This window comes from Microtus oregoni, unplaced genomic scaffold (assembly GCF_018167655.1).
Source record: "Microtus oregoni isolate MIOR12 unplaced genomic scaffold, Mior012 000004F_ref0000308, whole genome shotgun sequence".
Taxonomy (NCBI): Eukaryota; Metazoa; Chordata; class Mammalia; order Rodentia; family Cricetidae; genus Microtus; species Microtus oregoni.
Window position 1 is genome coordinate 21,485,046 of NW_024543063.1, and position 15,864 is coordinate 21,500,909.

The following is a 15,864-nucleotide window of genomic DNA, read 5'->3' on the forward strand; positions in this document are numbered from 1 at the left end:
ATTGAAGCAGCAAGTCTTTCTAGGACTTCATCTTGTCCAGTTCAGGACTTGAGATTATCCATTCTCCATAATTTCATGAGCCACTTCCTTGCACTGAGTCTTTGCTAACACATAAACTCTCTCTCTCTCTCTCTCTCTCTCTCTCTCTCTCTCTCACACACACACACACACACACACACACACACACGCAAACACACACAATTAATCTCTAGAAAATCTTATGTACTTATACTTACTGAAAAACTGCATGGTGAGAGCAAAGAAGCAGCCGATTCCTGCTAAAGACAAACAGTTAGCTGGTCCTTGGGTCAACCATTGGTACTTCCAGCATTAGCAAATCACTTTTGCCAGCAAGGGAAGACTCAAAACCTTTACCTGATTAAAAAAGAAGCAATGACCTCCTTGTCACTCTCAATTTTAGCTGCAGGAACTGTTTAGTTAGCCTTCGCTTGGTTTGATTGCTTTTACTTTGGTTTGGTTTTGCCTAAAATGGTAAGAAGAAAAAAAGCCCAATTTCAACCTCAGAATATATCCTGGCAGCACCCACCAATAAACCTTCCCATGTGAAGAGTCTCCAGGAAACTCCCAGAAATTGAATCCACGGGAACTAGGATGCACACATGCTCTGCTCTTGGAACCTGACAGGGGAAATGCTGAGAGTGAACTCATGCTGACCAATCAGCATTTAAGTTTGCTCACCTGTCTCCACAGTGACCAGAATGTTTGTACAATGCTAAGAAATACATCACTGAAGAGATACCTTTCAGATGGGGCCCTTAGTTTGTTACTGTAATGGACCTGTGCTTTCTCAACATGATTCAATTGAGCTGTGATCCACAGAATCCCGTTTCTGATATATTTTTCTCTTAGGGCTGCTATCCATATCTTGTAAGCAAGACGCCATTCCCTGCAAGTTGCAGGGGTGAAAGGAGATGGCAATCACACAGGAGCACATGCAGATCTCTTCTTGGTGGCTCAGTAACTTCAAAAATGTTTGTTTGTTATGAGCGGATCTTGCAAGTATAATCAAGGATTCTAATCAATGGACTTTGTGTTAATCAATAAGGAGGCTGTCCTGGTAGGTCTGACTTAATCATTTGGAAACTCATAGAAAGAGAGCATAAGCCCTCCCTAATGTCAGAGACCCCAAGCCCTCCCTAATGTCAGAGACCCCATATTTCAGGTTATGTTTCTATATTGCTATGGTTTGAATGCTTCCACCATAGCTCATGCTAAAATTCAGTCTGCCTTAGGAAGATACTAAGAATTAGGACCATATGAGACCTTCATGGCTCTCATGAATATAGCCATTCATTCAAGGACTCATGGATTAAAGGCTGACAACTTACTTTGCAAGTGTCTTCGCCACACACATGCTCTCTGCCTTAGCCCATGGTGCCCTTTGCCATGTCGTGATCCAGCAGGATGGCCCAAGATGATGCCAAGCAGATGTTGACACTATGCTCTTGGTCTGCCAAGCTCATGCCCTATGGGAGCAAGCCTGTTTAGTCAATCTTCACAGTTGCCTAAGCCAATTCCTTATAGTAGATTTTCTGTGGGCTCTACTTCTCTAGTTGAACGCTGACTGATACAGTTATCATCGGAAGGAAAGCAATATATGCCTGTTTGCCGTTTGAATTTCCACGAAGAGATGAGAGCCTAGAAAGTGTAAGAGGTAAACAGACACTTAGGAGCCAACTGGCCGGAGCGTTCCAGCATTTTCCTTCACCAGCCAAGAGACTTTGGGTATCTAAGTTTCATCACCCGTCTAGGCACTGTTTACTCATAAAATACTATTAAATACGAAATCTGGGCCTACCTATTTTCCAGGGTTGTTTTGAAAACTCAAAGGAGAACATGTAGGAGCGATGTTCAGTTTTCTAATTAGGGCCAAAGAGAGTACAAAGGAATGTAAAGACCTCAGGCTTCTGTGCACAAATCAGAGAAATGATGTAGAGTTCCTTTGGAAATGGGTTCTTACGAGACAAAAGTCCAGGACCAGGCTAGTCCTTGTGCAAAGAAAGAGAGAGAGAGAGACAGAGACAGAGAGAGAGACAGAGAGACAGAGACAGAGGGAAAACATTCCTCTTTATGAACACCACAAAACTCTACTTCCACTCCTTGAAGATTTATAATATGCTTTGAGTATATATATATCAACTCTGCTTAGAGATCTGTTGCTTAGAGAGCTAAAAAGAATCGACTTTCATTTGTGTAGACACTACCTCAGGTCATGAGCCCTGAGTCACTGTGGTACTTGAGACATGTATATAAAAACCTATTCTGCTGCTTTGTCAACTACCAGACTTTATTTTCTTAATTTATAATTATACTATTCCTGTAGAATAATCAAATTGAATCCTTCCTATCTATTTATTGTGCTCTCTCTGGCCTTTAAATATTAAAAATGGACATTTTACTATGTTTCTACTCACAAGGAAATTATGGTGGCAGGAAGCTAAGGGTTTTCAACAAACAAAAAAAAATCTCTCATGAAAGGTAAAAATTTGGGCATAATGCTTAGCAAGCCTATGCCTTCTATATAAATAAACTGTTTTAATAAACATTTCTGGGTTATACAAAGCTACTCTATCCAATGTGGTCATATCTCACCAACAGTAAAATAAGCTGGAAAAGCAGTTGTCAACCATGATGTTGTGTCACTGTAGTGTTGATGCTGCTGAGATCGACACATAAGAAAAGTTTGGACTCAAGTCCAAATGGATCAAAGACCTTAATATAAAACCAACCACACAGAACCTCATAGAAGAGAAAGTGGGAAGTACATTTGAACACATTGCTACCGGAGGCCACTTGCTAAATATAACCCCAGTAGCACAGCATTGAGAGAAACAATTAATAAAAGGGATATCTTGAAACAGAGACACTTCTGTAAAGCAAAGGACATGGTCAACAAGACAAAACAGTAGCCTACAGAATATGAAAAGATCTTCATTAACCCCACATTGGACTGAGGGCTTATCTCCAAAATATACAAAGAACTCAAGATATTGGTCATCAAAAGAACAAATACTCTAATAAAAAATGGAGTACAGATCTAAACAGAGGAACTCTCAACAGAGGAATCTGAAATGACTGGAAAACACTTAAGGAAATTCTCAACATCTTTAGCCATTAGAAAGATGCAAATCAAAACAACTCTGAGATTTTTATCTTAGACCTGTAAAAATAGCCAAAATCAAAAACCCTGATGACAACTTATGCTGGAGAGGATGTGGGGTAAAGGGAACACTCCTCCATTGCTGGTGGGAGTGTAAAATAGTACAGCTGATTTGGATATCAGTATGGAAAATTCTCAGAAAATTAGGAAAAAAACCTTCCTCAAGACCCAGCTGGTGTAGGAGGTTCTTCTGTCTTTGTGTTGCTTTCATTGGTTAATAAAGAAATTGCCTTGGCCTGATAGGGCAAAACTTAGGTAGGAGGAGAAGACAGAACTGAATGCTGGGAGGAAGAAAGCAGAGTCAGAGAGAGATACCATAGATCTGCCACCAGAGTAAGACATGCTGCCAAAACTTAGCCAGTAAGCCACTGCCATGTGGCAATACACAGATAAATAGAAATGGGTTAAACTAAGATGTAAGAGTTAGCCAATAAGAAGTTAGAGCTAATGGGCCAAGCAGTGATTTAATTAATACAGTTTCTGTGTGGTTATTTCAGGGCTAAGCTAGCTGAGTGGCTGGGATGAAAAAGTGGGTCCTCTTCCTGTTATACCCAGCAATACTGCTTTTGGGTATATACCCAAAGTATGCTCAATTGTACCACAAGAACATGTGCTCAAATGTGTTCATAGCAACATTATTTGTTATAGCCAGAACCTGAAAACAACCTAGATGTCCCTCAACCAAAGAACGAATAAGGAAAATGTGGTACATTTGCACAATGGAGTAATACACAGCAGAAAAAAATAATGCCATCTTGAAATTTGCAGGCAAATGGATGGATTTAGAAAACATCATATTGAGTGAGGTAACCCAGACTCATAAAGACAAATATATGTCACTTATAAGTGGCTTTAAGACATAAAGCAAAGAAAAACCAGCCTACAAACCACAATCCCAGAGAACCTAGACAAAAATGAGGACCCTAAGAGAGACATACATGGGTCTAATATACATGGGAAGTAGAAAAAGACAAGATCTCCTAAGTAAATCGGAAGCATGGGGTCCATGGGAGAGGGTAGAAGGGGGAGGGGAGAGAATGGAAGGGGAGCAGAGAAAAATATATAGTCCAATAAAAATAATTCTTCAAAAAGGAAAGTTTGGAGGTAATAATACAGTATTACTCAACAGCACCCAGTGGGGGTCACCACTACCAAGAAAAGGAAAGTTAGTCCTAAATAGATGCCAGTGCTGGGAACCTCAAATAATTATGAAAACATCAAAACAATAAACATTCAAACATCAAAATAGTAAAGATCACATCTATGTAGTAGTATGTTAACATAGCCCTTTCTTGTTGCAGGAGCTCCACCAGCCCATTGGGGTGTGGTCTCTCTCCCTTTAAAAAAGCAGCCACTTCCCTCTCCTCTCTCTCTCTGGCTTCCAGATCTGCTTCCGGCAACTAGGCTCCTTTCCTGATTGTGCAGAGGGCTGTTGTCTGGGATGGTGATCTGTAAGTTTTCCCCTTTAAATAAACAACCATTCTATTAATCATAATTCCAAACTGGTGTGGGATTGTTTGTGACTTATGCCTTCACTTTCTTGAGAATGTGTATTTAGGTTATAAATTGGAAAATTTTTAAGAAAAACTTTTATTACTTATATAGCTAAAGCCATGGCAGAAATAATGTAAACCCAAAAAAAAAAAAGTGATTGTCTTTCTGTCCAATTGTCTGTGTATGTTCTGTCTATACCACGAATTAAAATCAAATTCTTAAAGGGATTCATTTAATTTGAGCTTTTCTAAAGGATAAAGTCAACACATTGCCTTCTCAGTTACCCAGGGTCTTGCCTGCTTTCCACAAATCCTGACAGGGTGTGATTAAGCCAAGGTATGCAGGCCTCCTAGCTGTTAGTTAGCACTGCCTCTCAGGCTTTTCCACCCTTGGTCGCAACTTCTGAGAAATCCAACACTGCGCAGAAAGAGCCTTCTGCTTTATGGTCTTCTATAAAAGAATCTATCTCCTAAAAGTCATGGGATACGCTGCTGACTCAACCTAAAGCAGGGTTTCAGGTTGGGTCAGCAACGTGTCCCCGGAAGCACAGCCGCCAAGCTTCCTCGGAAGGCCAGGTCACAGCGCATTTACGACGAAGTCTGGATGGGTGCTGTAATGATTACTGGCACTCTGTCTAAAACCAACATCTATAAAAAGAAGCTTCCTCCCATTGCTCTCCCCATAAAACCTGTGTACTTTCCTGACAGGAAGTTGGGAAGATCTTTTCTCTACCCCATGCTCAGTTCCTTTGTAGAACGATTCAGCTTCTGAAGAGTCATGTGGATGATGGGTAGGTCTCTGATTTGTTCATAAACTGTCAGGTATGTTCATTTGGCAACATAAGCACCTCGTCATGTGATCCAAGGTGTAGGAGATTAGCCAAAATAACCATTTGTACTTAGGTTTTTATTATTTAAATTTGCAGCCAGTATATTTTGATGATGTTTTCCCCTCACCCAACTCCTCTCAGATCCTCCTCACTGCCCAAGCTTTATGCTCTCTCTCTCAAAAACAAAATAACAAGAAACAAAAAAATCCCACAAAGCTACAGAAGTGAAAACTAAAATAAACAGGAAAAGGAAGAATAAGACAAAAAAAATGTCAGAAGCAAAAATTGCACATAAATATTATTGAGTTTTTGTGCTCACCAACTATTCTTGGACATGGGACCTGCCCTGGAGTGTGGTTGATATACCCAATGATTCTTCTACATTGGAAAGAAAAACTGATTTTCCCTTTGCTGGTGGGTATCGCTTGCAGATAGCTTCTTAGATAGGGTAGGACTTTATATGGTTTAAACCTGTTCAAGTCTTGTAAGTGCTGACACAGTCTCTGTGCGTGGATATGTGTATCAGTTCTGCTGTGTCTAGAAGACACTGCTTCCTTGGAGTCACTCATCGCCTTTGACTCTTTGCAATCTTTCTGCCTTCTCTTCTGCATACGTCTCTGAGCCTTGAAGAGAGGGGGATGTTGATGAAGATTTCCTATTTAGAATTGAATGACTCTGCACATTGTACCATTGTTGGTTTCTGTATCAATTCCCATCTATAGTCAAAAGAAGCTTCTCTGGTGTGGGTTGAGCAAGGCACTGATCTTTGGGTGCAGTGGTGGTATGTCATTAGGAGCAGTGTTAGTGTCATTTGTCTTTAGCAGAATAGTAAAATTCATTTTTCCCCTATGTCCATGACCTTGCCAATCTTGTCTTGGCCAATTTAGCAGTGTCAGGTATGGGCTTCATCTCATAGAGTGGAGGCTAAAGCCAATAAAAAAAAAAAACTAACTCCCATAATGTTTTTGTCACCATGATACCACCCTATCTTATAGGCATATCACCACTGTAGGTCTTAAGGCTTGTAGCTAGATGACATTAACAAATACCTTTCTCTTCCAGTAGTGTGCAGAGTACCTTCTAGTACCATGAACCTTAGGAGATAGGTGTGAAACTTCTAGGCACCAGCTCTACTTCTCCATGCTCAATGACATAATTAAATATTGACTTCCTCAACAGGGCCCTACCGTCATGTTATAGAGAAGAAACAACAGCTCCAGCCATAGCCTGTCACATTTGAAACACACTGTGCAAACCCTTCAGCCAATGCATGAACAAAATGTAACCCATTTCTGGCACTGGAGGTTTAACTTGGTGGCTAGGATGTCAGTTTGTAACATTGTCTCCCTTATTATTTGGAAACTTCACTTAGACTCCTTTCATAAATGGATGTGTTTTAGAAAGCTTCTGCAGTAATGGGTTTCCATGTGTGTGGTTTTCTTTTTAAATGACCTTTTGATGTGGGATGTCCTTCTGTACATGTGCTGCTTAAAAAAAAAAAAACTCAATGAATAAAGTTGTTTTGACCAATGGCTTACAGAGTAAATCCAGGCATGAAATCCAAACAGAGAAAAAGAGAGAGTAGGCAGAGTTGAAAAGATACCATGTAGCTGCCAAAGGTAAAAAAAACGCCAGAACCTTACTGGTAAACCAAAAGCTTTAAGGTAAAATATAAAATAATAGAAATGGGTTAATTTAAAATTTAAAAGCTAGCTAGAAGTACGCCTGAGCCATCGGTCAAACAGTGTTGTAATTAATATAGTTGTGTGTGATTCTTTGGGCCTGGTGGCCAGGAAATGAACGGGCAGTCTCCCCTTATAGCCTTTAGTGTTGGTTGTTTCTCCCCATGTGCCCTCCTTTACCCTTCGCTCCCATGAGCCCTTTATATAATTCTCCTTTTCTAGTCTCCCATTTATCTCCCCATTGGACAACACTGTGCTTTTTTCTTTCTGAACAAATTCTCTACTCCTCTCTCACCCAGGTCCCTTACTATGTATGTAACATTATTCATATTATAGCCACATGTCAAAAGCTTAAAAAGTTAATATCCACATAATGAGAGAAAATACGATGTTTGTCTTCTGAGGTTTTCTCATTAAAGATGATATTTCTCTAGTTTCATCCATTTACTTTGAAATTTCACAATTTCATTTTCTTAACAGCTGAATAATATTCCATTGTATAAGTGTATCACATTTTCATTATCTATTCATCAAATGATAGATATCTAGGCAATTTCCAGTTTCTGACAACTATGAATAGAGCAGCAACAAATATGGATGAACAGTATCTCTGTAAGAGGATATAGAATCCTTTGAGTATGTGCCCAAGAGTAGCATAGCTGAGTCCTGAGATAGATTTATTCCCAGCTTCCTAGGGGACCACCACATTGATTTACATAGTGGCTGTACCAATATGCACTCCCACTAACAATGAATAAGTGTCCCCCTTTCCTGGATCTTTGCCAGAATGTACTGTCAACTGTTTTATTCATCTTGGCCATTCTGACTGGAATGAAATGAAATTTCAAAGTAGTTTTAATTTTCATTTCCTGATGGCTAAGGATGTTGAACATTTCTTTGTTTCTCAGTCATTTGTGCATTATCTTTTGAGAATATCTGTTTCAATCTGTACCCCATTTTTAATTGAGTCATTTGAGATTTTGATGTTTAGTTATTTGGTTCTTTATATATGCTACATACTAACTCTCTGTCAAATATATAATTTACAAAGTTTTTTTCCCATTCTGTAGGAATGCTGTTTTCCTGGATTGATGGTGTTCTATACTATATAGAAACTTCTTGACTTCATGGGTTCCCATTTACTAATGGTTGATGTTGGTGCCTGTGCTAACATTGTTCTCTTCAGAAAGCATTTTTCTGTGCCAATAAGTACAAAGTTATTACCCACTTTCTACTCTTTTGATTGAGTGTATCTGGCCTTATGGTAAGGTGCGTGATCCATCTGGAGCTGAGTATTGTCCAATAGATAAGGATCTATCTTCGCTCTTCTTCATGCAACCATACATTTTGAACAGTGCCATTTGTTGAAGATGTTGGTTTTTTGTTTTGTTTTTGTTTTCCTGTGTGTATTTTTTACTTCTTTGTCAAGAATAATGTGTGCAAAGGTAAACAGAATCATGTCTGGCTCTTGAATTCTATCCCATTGATAAACATGTCTGGTTTATGCTTATACCATGCTGTTTTTATTTCTATAACTTGATAAAAACAACTTGAAATTGGAATGGTGGGACCTCCAGCTGCTCTTTCATTATTTAGAATCCTGTTGTTTCTGTGTTCCCTCATGAAGTTGATTATTTATTCAATTTCTGTGAGGAATTATGTTGGAATCGTGGAGGATTGCATTGAATATATAGATTACCTTTGGTAGGATTTCCATTTGCACAACATTAATCATATCCTATTGATCTATAAGCATGGGAGTTCTTTCCATATTCTGGTATCTTCTTCTATGTCTTTCTTTAATGTCTTGAGGTTTTTATTTTACTTGCTTTGCTAGAGTTATCACAAATTCTTTTGTTGTTTTGTTTTGTTTTGTTTTTAAGGCTATTTTTAAAGGTAATGTTTTTCTGGTTTCCTTTTCAGTATATTTGTGATTTGTATATAGGAAGGTTACAGAGTTTTGTATGTTAATCTTGTATCCTGACCTTTTACCTTTTCATAGTAGCCCAGATTTCCAGGATACTTTGTGCTTGGGATTTTTGAGATATCCCATTTTCTTTGACTGAGCTATTCATTTCTTCTTCCTTGTCTTCACAACCTGAGAATCTCCCTTCCATGCCTTGTAGCACATTGGGGAGGCCTGCCTGGGTAGCTTTTGTTCAACATCCTAAGTTTTTCATTTCAAGTTTTATTTCAGTTTGGAATTTCTTTAGTAATTCTGTTTCTTTGTTAAATTCAACTTGCATGTCTTGAGATGTTTTCATTATTGCATTTAACTGTTTTTGTTTTCATATATTTTCTATTGTATCTTCTGTTGGACAGATGAGACCTTGCACACTATGGTGGGCAATCTATTTCACCCCAAATCCTCTTTTGTCTTGTTGTTCCTATTGCCATTTCCTTTTGCTTTGTTTTCCAAGTCAACTGATTTAAATGCTATCCTATCTCAAAATTACCTTCACTGGAACATCCAGAATAATGTTTGGTAGAAAATCTAAGTAGTTGTATATCAATGTGGCCTAGTCAAGTCGGCACACAGAATTTCTATTGCAATGTTCTTCTCCCCCTTTGTCTGATATTCTGGAGACCTTGCTCAGTGTCCCACCTTCCCCTCATTGGGCTTGTGGTCATAAACAATAGTTCTCAACTCCTAACAAATTTTTTGCTGTCCCTTCTGTGTAAACAACTGACATCTTACAGAAGCAAGAGATGTTAGATACTCTCTCCTGTATAGGACAACTCCCAGCAGCATGCCATCTCTAGTATAGAATGTCCCACCCCCCACCCCCACGAACATGCCATCAGCATCCCTGCATTGAAGAAATCATGTTCTAAATGGCCAGTTCACTTCTGGGCTCTCTAACCCCGCTCCTTATTGCTTCATTATCTCTGGCCTCTGTTCCAGTCACAGAAGAGGCCAATTTCTTCTCTCCCAAGGGCCTCTGCAGTTGTCATTCCCACTGCCTAAAAATACTCCACTCCTTTAATGGCTGGCTCCTTATTATCATCAGGTTTTATCTAGAAGCCCTGCCCATATCTGCACTTAATCCCACTCCATTCAATTAACCTAGTTATTTCTTTATCGCCACTGGGCATTTGCTGTATTACCTCACATGTGAGAGGTCTTGCACTCTTAAAGGTCAAAGAGGATGGGTGTCAGTCACCATAGCCCAGAGACAAGTGAGAAGCCTGGAACAGCAACAAGCGCCCAACGGATACTTGTTCAAGGAAGGAAAACATGTCTTATGTATTGTCACTAATTCCAAATATCTGCAGGCGCTTGTTTCAGACAGTGCTCCCTACCAACTCGGATGTGCCTGTAGAAGACCTGTTCCCAAAGCAACACCATGACAATAGCTCCCATCTGCTCACCCTGCCCCCAGAACACTGAGTTGTTTTCTGTTGAGCATAGATCATAAATCCAGACCTTTTTCTGGTGTCACCTAATGTACAAGGTGCAGTTTGGTGCCCATGACAAGCTTCATCTGAGTTCTATCCGATAAATCCTCAAACATGCCAAGGTTCATCTTGGATCCAAAAGGAAGGCAATGCAGATAGAGTCAGTATCTGTCAAAGTCTACAAGATGAACTTTCCCCCAGAAAAGGATTGGCATAAGAAAACTAAGCAGATCTCAGCAAAGCAACTCACTTTACAAATACGATCTGTGTAGTCCTTGCAAACATGGTTCCCTCTTGATAGAAATGGGGCCAAGATCATCTAGGCTGAAACATGTAGCAGGTCGTGTCCATATGAATCCTCTCCCCAGTCAGAATCCTCTTCTGGACCCCCGGCCATGGTCTTAGGGTGCCAGACATGGACTTGCCAATGCCTCTGGTGTGGCTCAGTGTTTGGCCACTACTGGTAATTATTAGTCTTTTGTGCTGCACTTTTCCCCCCATAAATGTTTGTAATTGCCATGTTTTGGGGGAACATCTTTCCTGCTTCAACACTTCAGATGGGGTCTCCCCATTCTTGATTCTGACTACATGGCTTTTGTGTATGGAAGCCCATGATAGAACTCACCCATCTCTACCATCTGCCTTCTGGACAAACCATTTCCCCCTAGGACTAATGGAGCTTTTGAGAGAAGGCCACCAGGAAGGTTGCCCACAACTGCCAGCCCTCTTCTTCCCCTTCTGATTCATCCCTTCACTTTGACTAAGCTCTTTACCACTCTGAGTGCTTCAGTTAGGAACCTAGAGTTGCCACCACCACCTTCCTTGGCTCCCCAGATAATCCAGTGGGTAGTCAAATGACTCGCAGTGAGAAAATGAGGATAGTTTTGGAAATTCTTTAAAATACACAAACCATGTGAAGCACATGAAAGTGAATTAACTACTATATAACAAGCAATCTTCAAGCTATAGTAGCTCAACACAATAGAGAGGTTTCTCTCCCTCCCCCTCAGTGTGTGTGTGTGTGTGTGTGTGTGTGTGTGTGTGTTTTACTGCTCATCTAACACATCAACATAGGTGTTTGTCTGGTGCCTTCTACCATGTGAACCAGGAACCTAGGGTCTCTCCTTTTCAGAGGCATGAAGTCTTCACTGGATTCCCTACAAGCAATAGTCAGGGTAAAGGGACAGTGAAGGAAGGCACTTGATACACCGTAGCCTGTGTCGTTTCCACAGGTATTAGTCCTGTGCCATCATATTCTCACACCTAATTACAAGTGCGACTCCTCACAAAATCTGATAGCATGCTCAAAAGTAAAGGGAAATGAGGGACAAGTGAACTAATAGATGTTGCCAAGATTCAAGATCCTCCTTCCCTTTCCTGGTTAAAAGGAACCTGCTGAAGAATAAACCACAGCACAGTCAATCTGGGCAATCAGGTCAGTCAGTCCTGATACCATGCCAACTCCTGTACAAGGCTGTTGAAGAAAAGCACTCCTGTGTTTACAGAGGACATTGGACAGAATAGTAATGGAACAGGATGACAGATAAGAGAACAGATTTTCACAGAGATCTGGAGAGAAGAATGTTTATGCATAGTAAAGATACTACTTTCTATTATTTGAAGAGGCCTATTCTGACTAGACTCACATAGGTGCCAGTTGACAGGGCCTCATCTTGGCCCAAAGCCAAAAGCTTCTCTTTTGTATTGGGGGTTTCTCTGAAACCATAAGACAATTCTTCTGCAAAAACTGTTTGGCCATCACAGAGAGGAATCAGAAAGGCCCTATGCAACAGGAGCCATTTAGAACCACAGCCTTGTAGGAGTCAACAGGGAAATAGTTCGCTGCCTTCTGAGCAGACCATTCTGAGACATTTGCAAGAGCTTTGATGAATAGTTCCCAGGATTCTCTTCCCTCTCTCTTGAACACCTCCCCTGCTGTCCCAGGTTTCCTATGCTTTGGTTTCAGTTGCTAGCTGAAAGGCTCTCTACAGTGAGCACCAGGTGTCCGCAGCAGAGGCTGAAGGGCTCACAAATGCTTGTGTCATTTATGTCTTTGTCTTCCTTTTCTTCTTTTTCACTTTTTCCTCTTCTTCTTTTTACTCTTCTTCTTTTTCCTCTTCTTCTTCTTCCTCTTCTTTTTCTATTCCTCCTCTTCCTCCTTCTCCTCCTTCCTCTTTTTCTTTCTCCCCAGCCAGATCACAATTTATTATTAAATGCAACAAATAATTGTTTTTTTTTTAAAAAAACTCTTGCCATTAGGTTAATAGTGGATTCACTGAGGGAAAAAAAAAAAACCTTAAGTTTGAACTTTTGTAAATGATGTTTTAAATAACCTCAATATTTTAAATGTATACTTTATTTAATTGGTACAAAATAGAACATTCTATTTTAACTTCCAAATCTCTGTAATAGACCACTGAACTTTTTTTTTTCTTTTCTTTGATGGCTTCCCCACACCCACCCCTTTCTGATTTAAAATTCTGAAGAAAATTCTCCAGGGACAGTGAGTCAGTAAACCAAAACTACATTGACTCCCATGGTTGAAACAGTATTGAAGCCCTGAGACTTCCAAAATAGATGCACATCTTGTGGGAAAATCACCACCAAGCCTGCATTCCCCTACATTAAGATGCTAAAGCATTTTGTGCTTTGTCTTCCCCTCCTTCCGGCTCTCACACAACTCAGTTTCAAGCCAAGGCAGAAGTCACAGAATGCTCAAGAACGATAATTGGAGGTCAGCACCTCTGAGATCCGGGCACGTAGTGAAGGACAGAATCTTCATAAGCTCTGTCATCTTTCCATTTGTCGATGATTAGTATCCATGCTATCCATCCAAATCAAAACACGGGTATATTCCCCATGAGTCCCCAATAGTAGGGGCTTCTCATAATCTCTCATGCCTGCTCTTCTATTCATGCAGACTTGGAGTTTTGATCTGTGTGACATGGGATGGATTTATTGTCATTGTTGAGTTCCACTATCTAGTAAGAGAAGACTGTAACTCCATACCTGATCTTTTATGCTTATACAGCATTTTATCCATTTTAGTTTCACAAGACTCCAATAGACAGGGATAATCATCCATACTTTACATGGAAATAAAGCAATGGACCCACTACCTCCCAAAGGTGGCAGTCAGAGCCATACACCTAATTTCAAAGTTGGAACTCTTTAAACTTACACACACTTGGCTTATATGAAAAATAAGCAGAGATTTGGAAGGTTAAATGATGTGTCTAGCAATGTCCACATCATATGATAAATTTCCCCCAAATGATTGCATTAGGATAGCTATTATTACTACTACTACTACTACTGTTATTATCACTATATAAAGATTAACTCTTCACATCTAATATCCACTATTTTGATTGGCTCTGGTGTGACTGGGGAGATGCCTAGAACTGTAGAGGGCCTTTGTTCAAGCATGAGGACTTAAGTTCATAGAAAGCATGGTGGTTGCATTCTCCTGCAGCCCTGGCACTGACGGAGAGTGGATATGGGAAACCCCTGAGACTCATCGGCCAGGCAACCTAGCAGAATTAATTAGCTTCAAATTCAGTGAGAGACCCCCTATCTCAACAAATAAGCCGAAGGGGGGAGTTGGGGAAGACACTCACCATTAACTTTGGCCTCTATTTACACACAAATGCTCTCACCTCCAGTAACAAGTACATTTAGAGAGAGAGAGACATGGAGAAAGAGAGAAACCCACTCATGGAATTAAAAATTCTAAATATAATAGTATATGACAGAAACCAACAGCAAAATGTAAAAAATATAAGAATCTAACAAGCCAATAAACTCAATATATAAAAGCAGAATAAGTAACTTAAACAACAACTATTTTGAAAAGACTCAGCGCTGTGAAGTTTGATCTATGCCTCCCAGACAGATCTAGATCAGAAGTACATTTCCAATCATTGAACAGGAAATCTTATAGCTGCACACGCAGGTGGCTAGGCTATAGTGAGGGCAAGCTGGTAATGAGTTTTAAACTATACAGAACTAGAATTTCTCAATGTTCAAATCAAACAGACAGAGGTTGAAAGGGAAGCTGTTAAATACTGTTAAACACTTATTCTGGAAAGCTTTGCTGTTTTCCCTTTCTACTAATTTCCAACTTGTAGTCTGTACTCTAAAAATAAGCCAGCCAATTTGTATCTGCCGGTCAGGAGGCCCTTTCCCAGTTCTGTGGTGCACGTTTGAGCCTTGAGGCAGTAAGCTGGAGTTCAGTGCGAGCACAGTGACCTGAACTGGGACAGGGCCTGGGATCCCAACCCCTCTCCCTGCACAGCAGAACAGCCTGTGCCCCACACTGCAGGCCTGGAAGCAATGACAGTCCCCTTTCACCTCTTCCCAGATAGGCAGGAAGTCAGAAGACAGACCCACTGGGCCTGTGACGCCATCCACAGTGACTCTGGCAGGGGAAAGGTCAGACAGATGACAAAAGGCTTAATAGGACGTGGCAATATGCGTAACCAAAAAAGGCTCTTCCCCTGGAAATCCTGACTGTCTTCTTGCTCTGTGAGATGCCCTATCCCCAGGCTCTGAGACTTCCAATTGGCTCAGATGCTGATGCAAGTTCTCTTCTCATTCTATACAAACACATTCTCCAGGTTTGTTTCCCTGAGACTCTAAGTTGGTCACTATAGTATGGGACAAGCCTGGGTTCAGGTATGGACCACGCCCTGACCTTAGCACTCTATTAGCCACTGGCTAGGTCCTGACATATCCAGTTCCTCTGCAAAACTCTCCCTGGGATGCTATGAAGAGAGCTGTGCTATCCTGCTGTGGCCAAAGAGACAAGCTGCACCCAAGCCAAGTCCCTACTTACCTGAGATTTCAGGCTTTAGGCACAGTGTTAGAAAATAAAAGGGAGAAAGTGGCATTCTGGGAAAGCTGTCAGAAATTAATTAGTCTATGCTGTGTTTATTCAATAAGTATTACTGCATACCATTTTAGGAGCTAGGCATTCAGAAGCAAATGCTCCAGACAAAGTTCCCTACCCTTCCCAATGACATTGCCACGGTTGGGAGAGGGATATAATTTTTTCCCTTTCTTCCCCTCTCCCAATAGCGACATCTTTTTAAGTTCATGTTATGTTTTTTTTAATTTTATGTACATACATACATACATAGAGAGAGAGAGGGACAGACAGACAGACAGACAGACAGACAGACGTGGCCAAGTAATAAGAACTGTAAAGAAACAGAAGAAGGGAGGGGAGAAAAGTGAGGTTGTAATTGTAAAAAGCCCTTCCTGAGAAAATGACATTT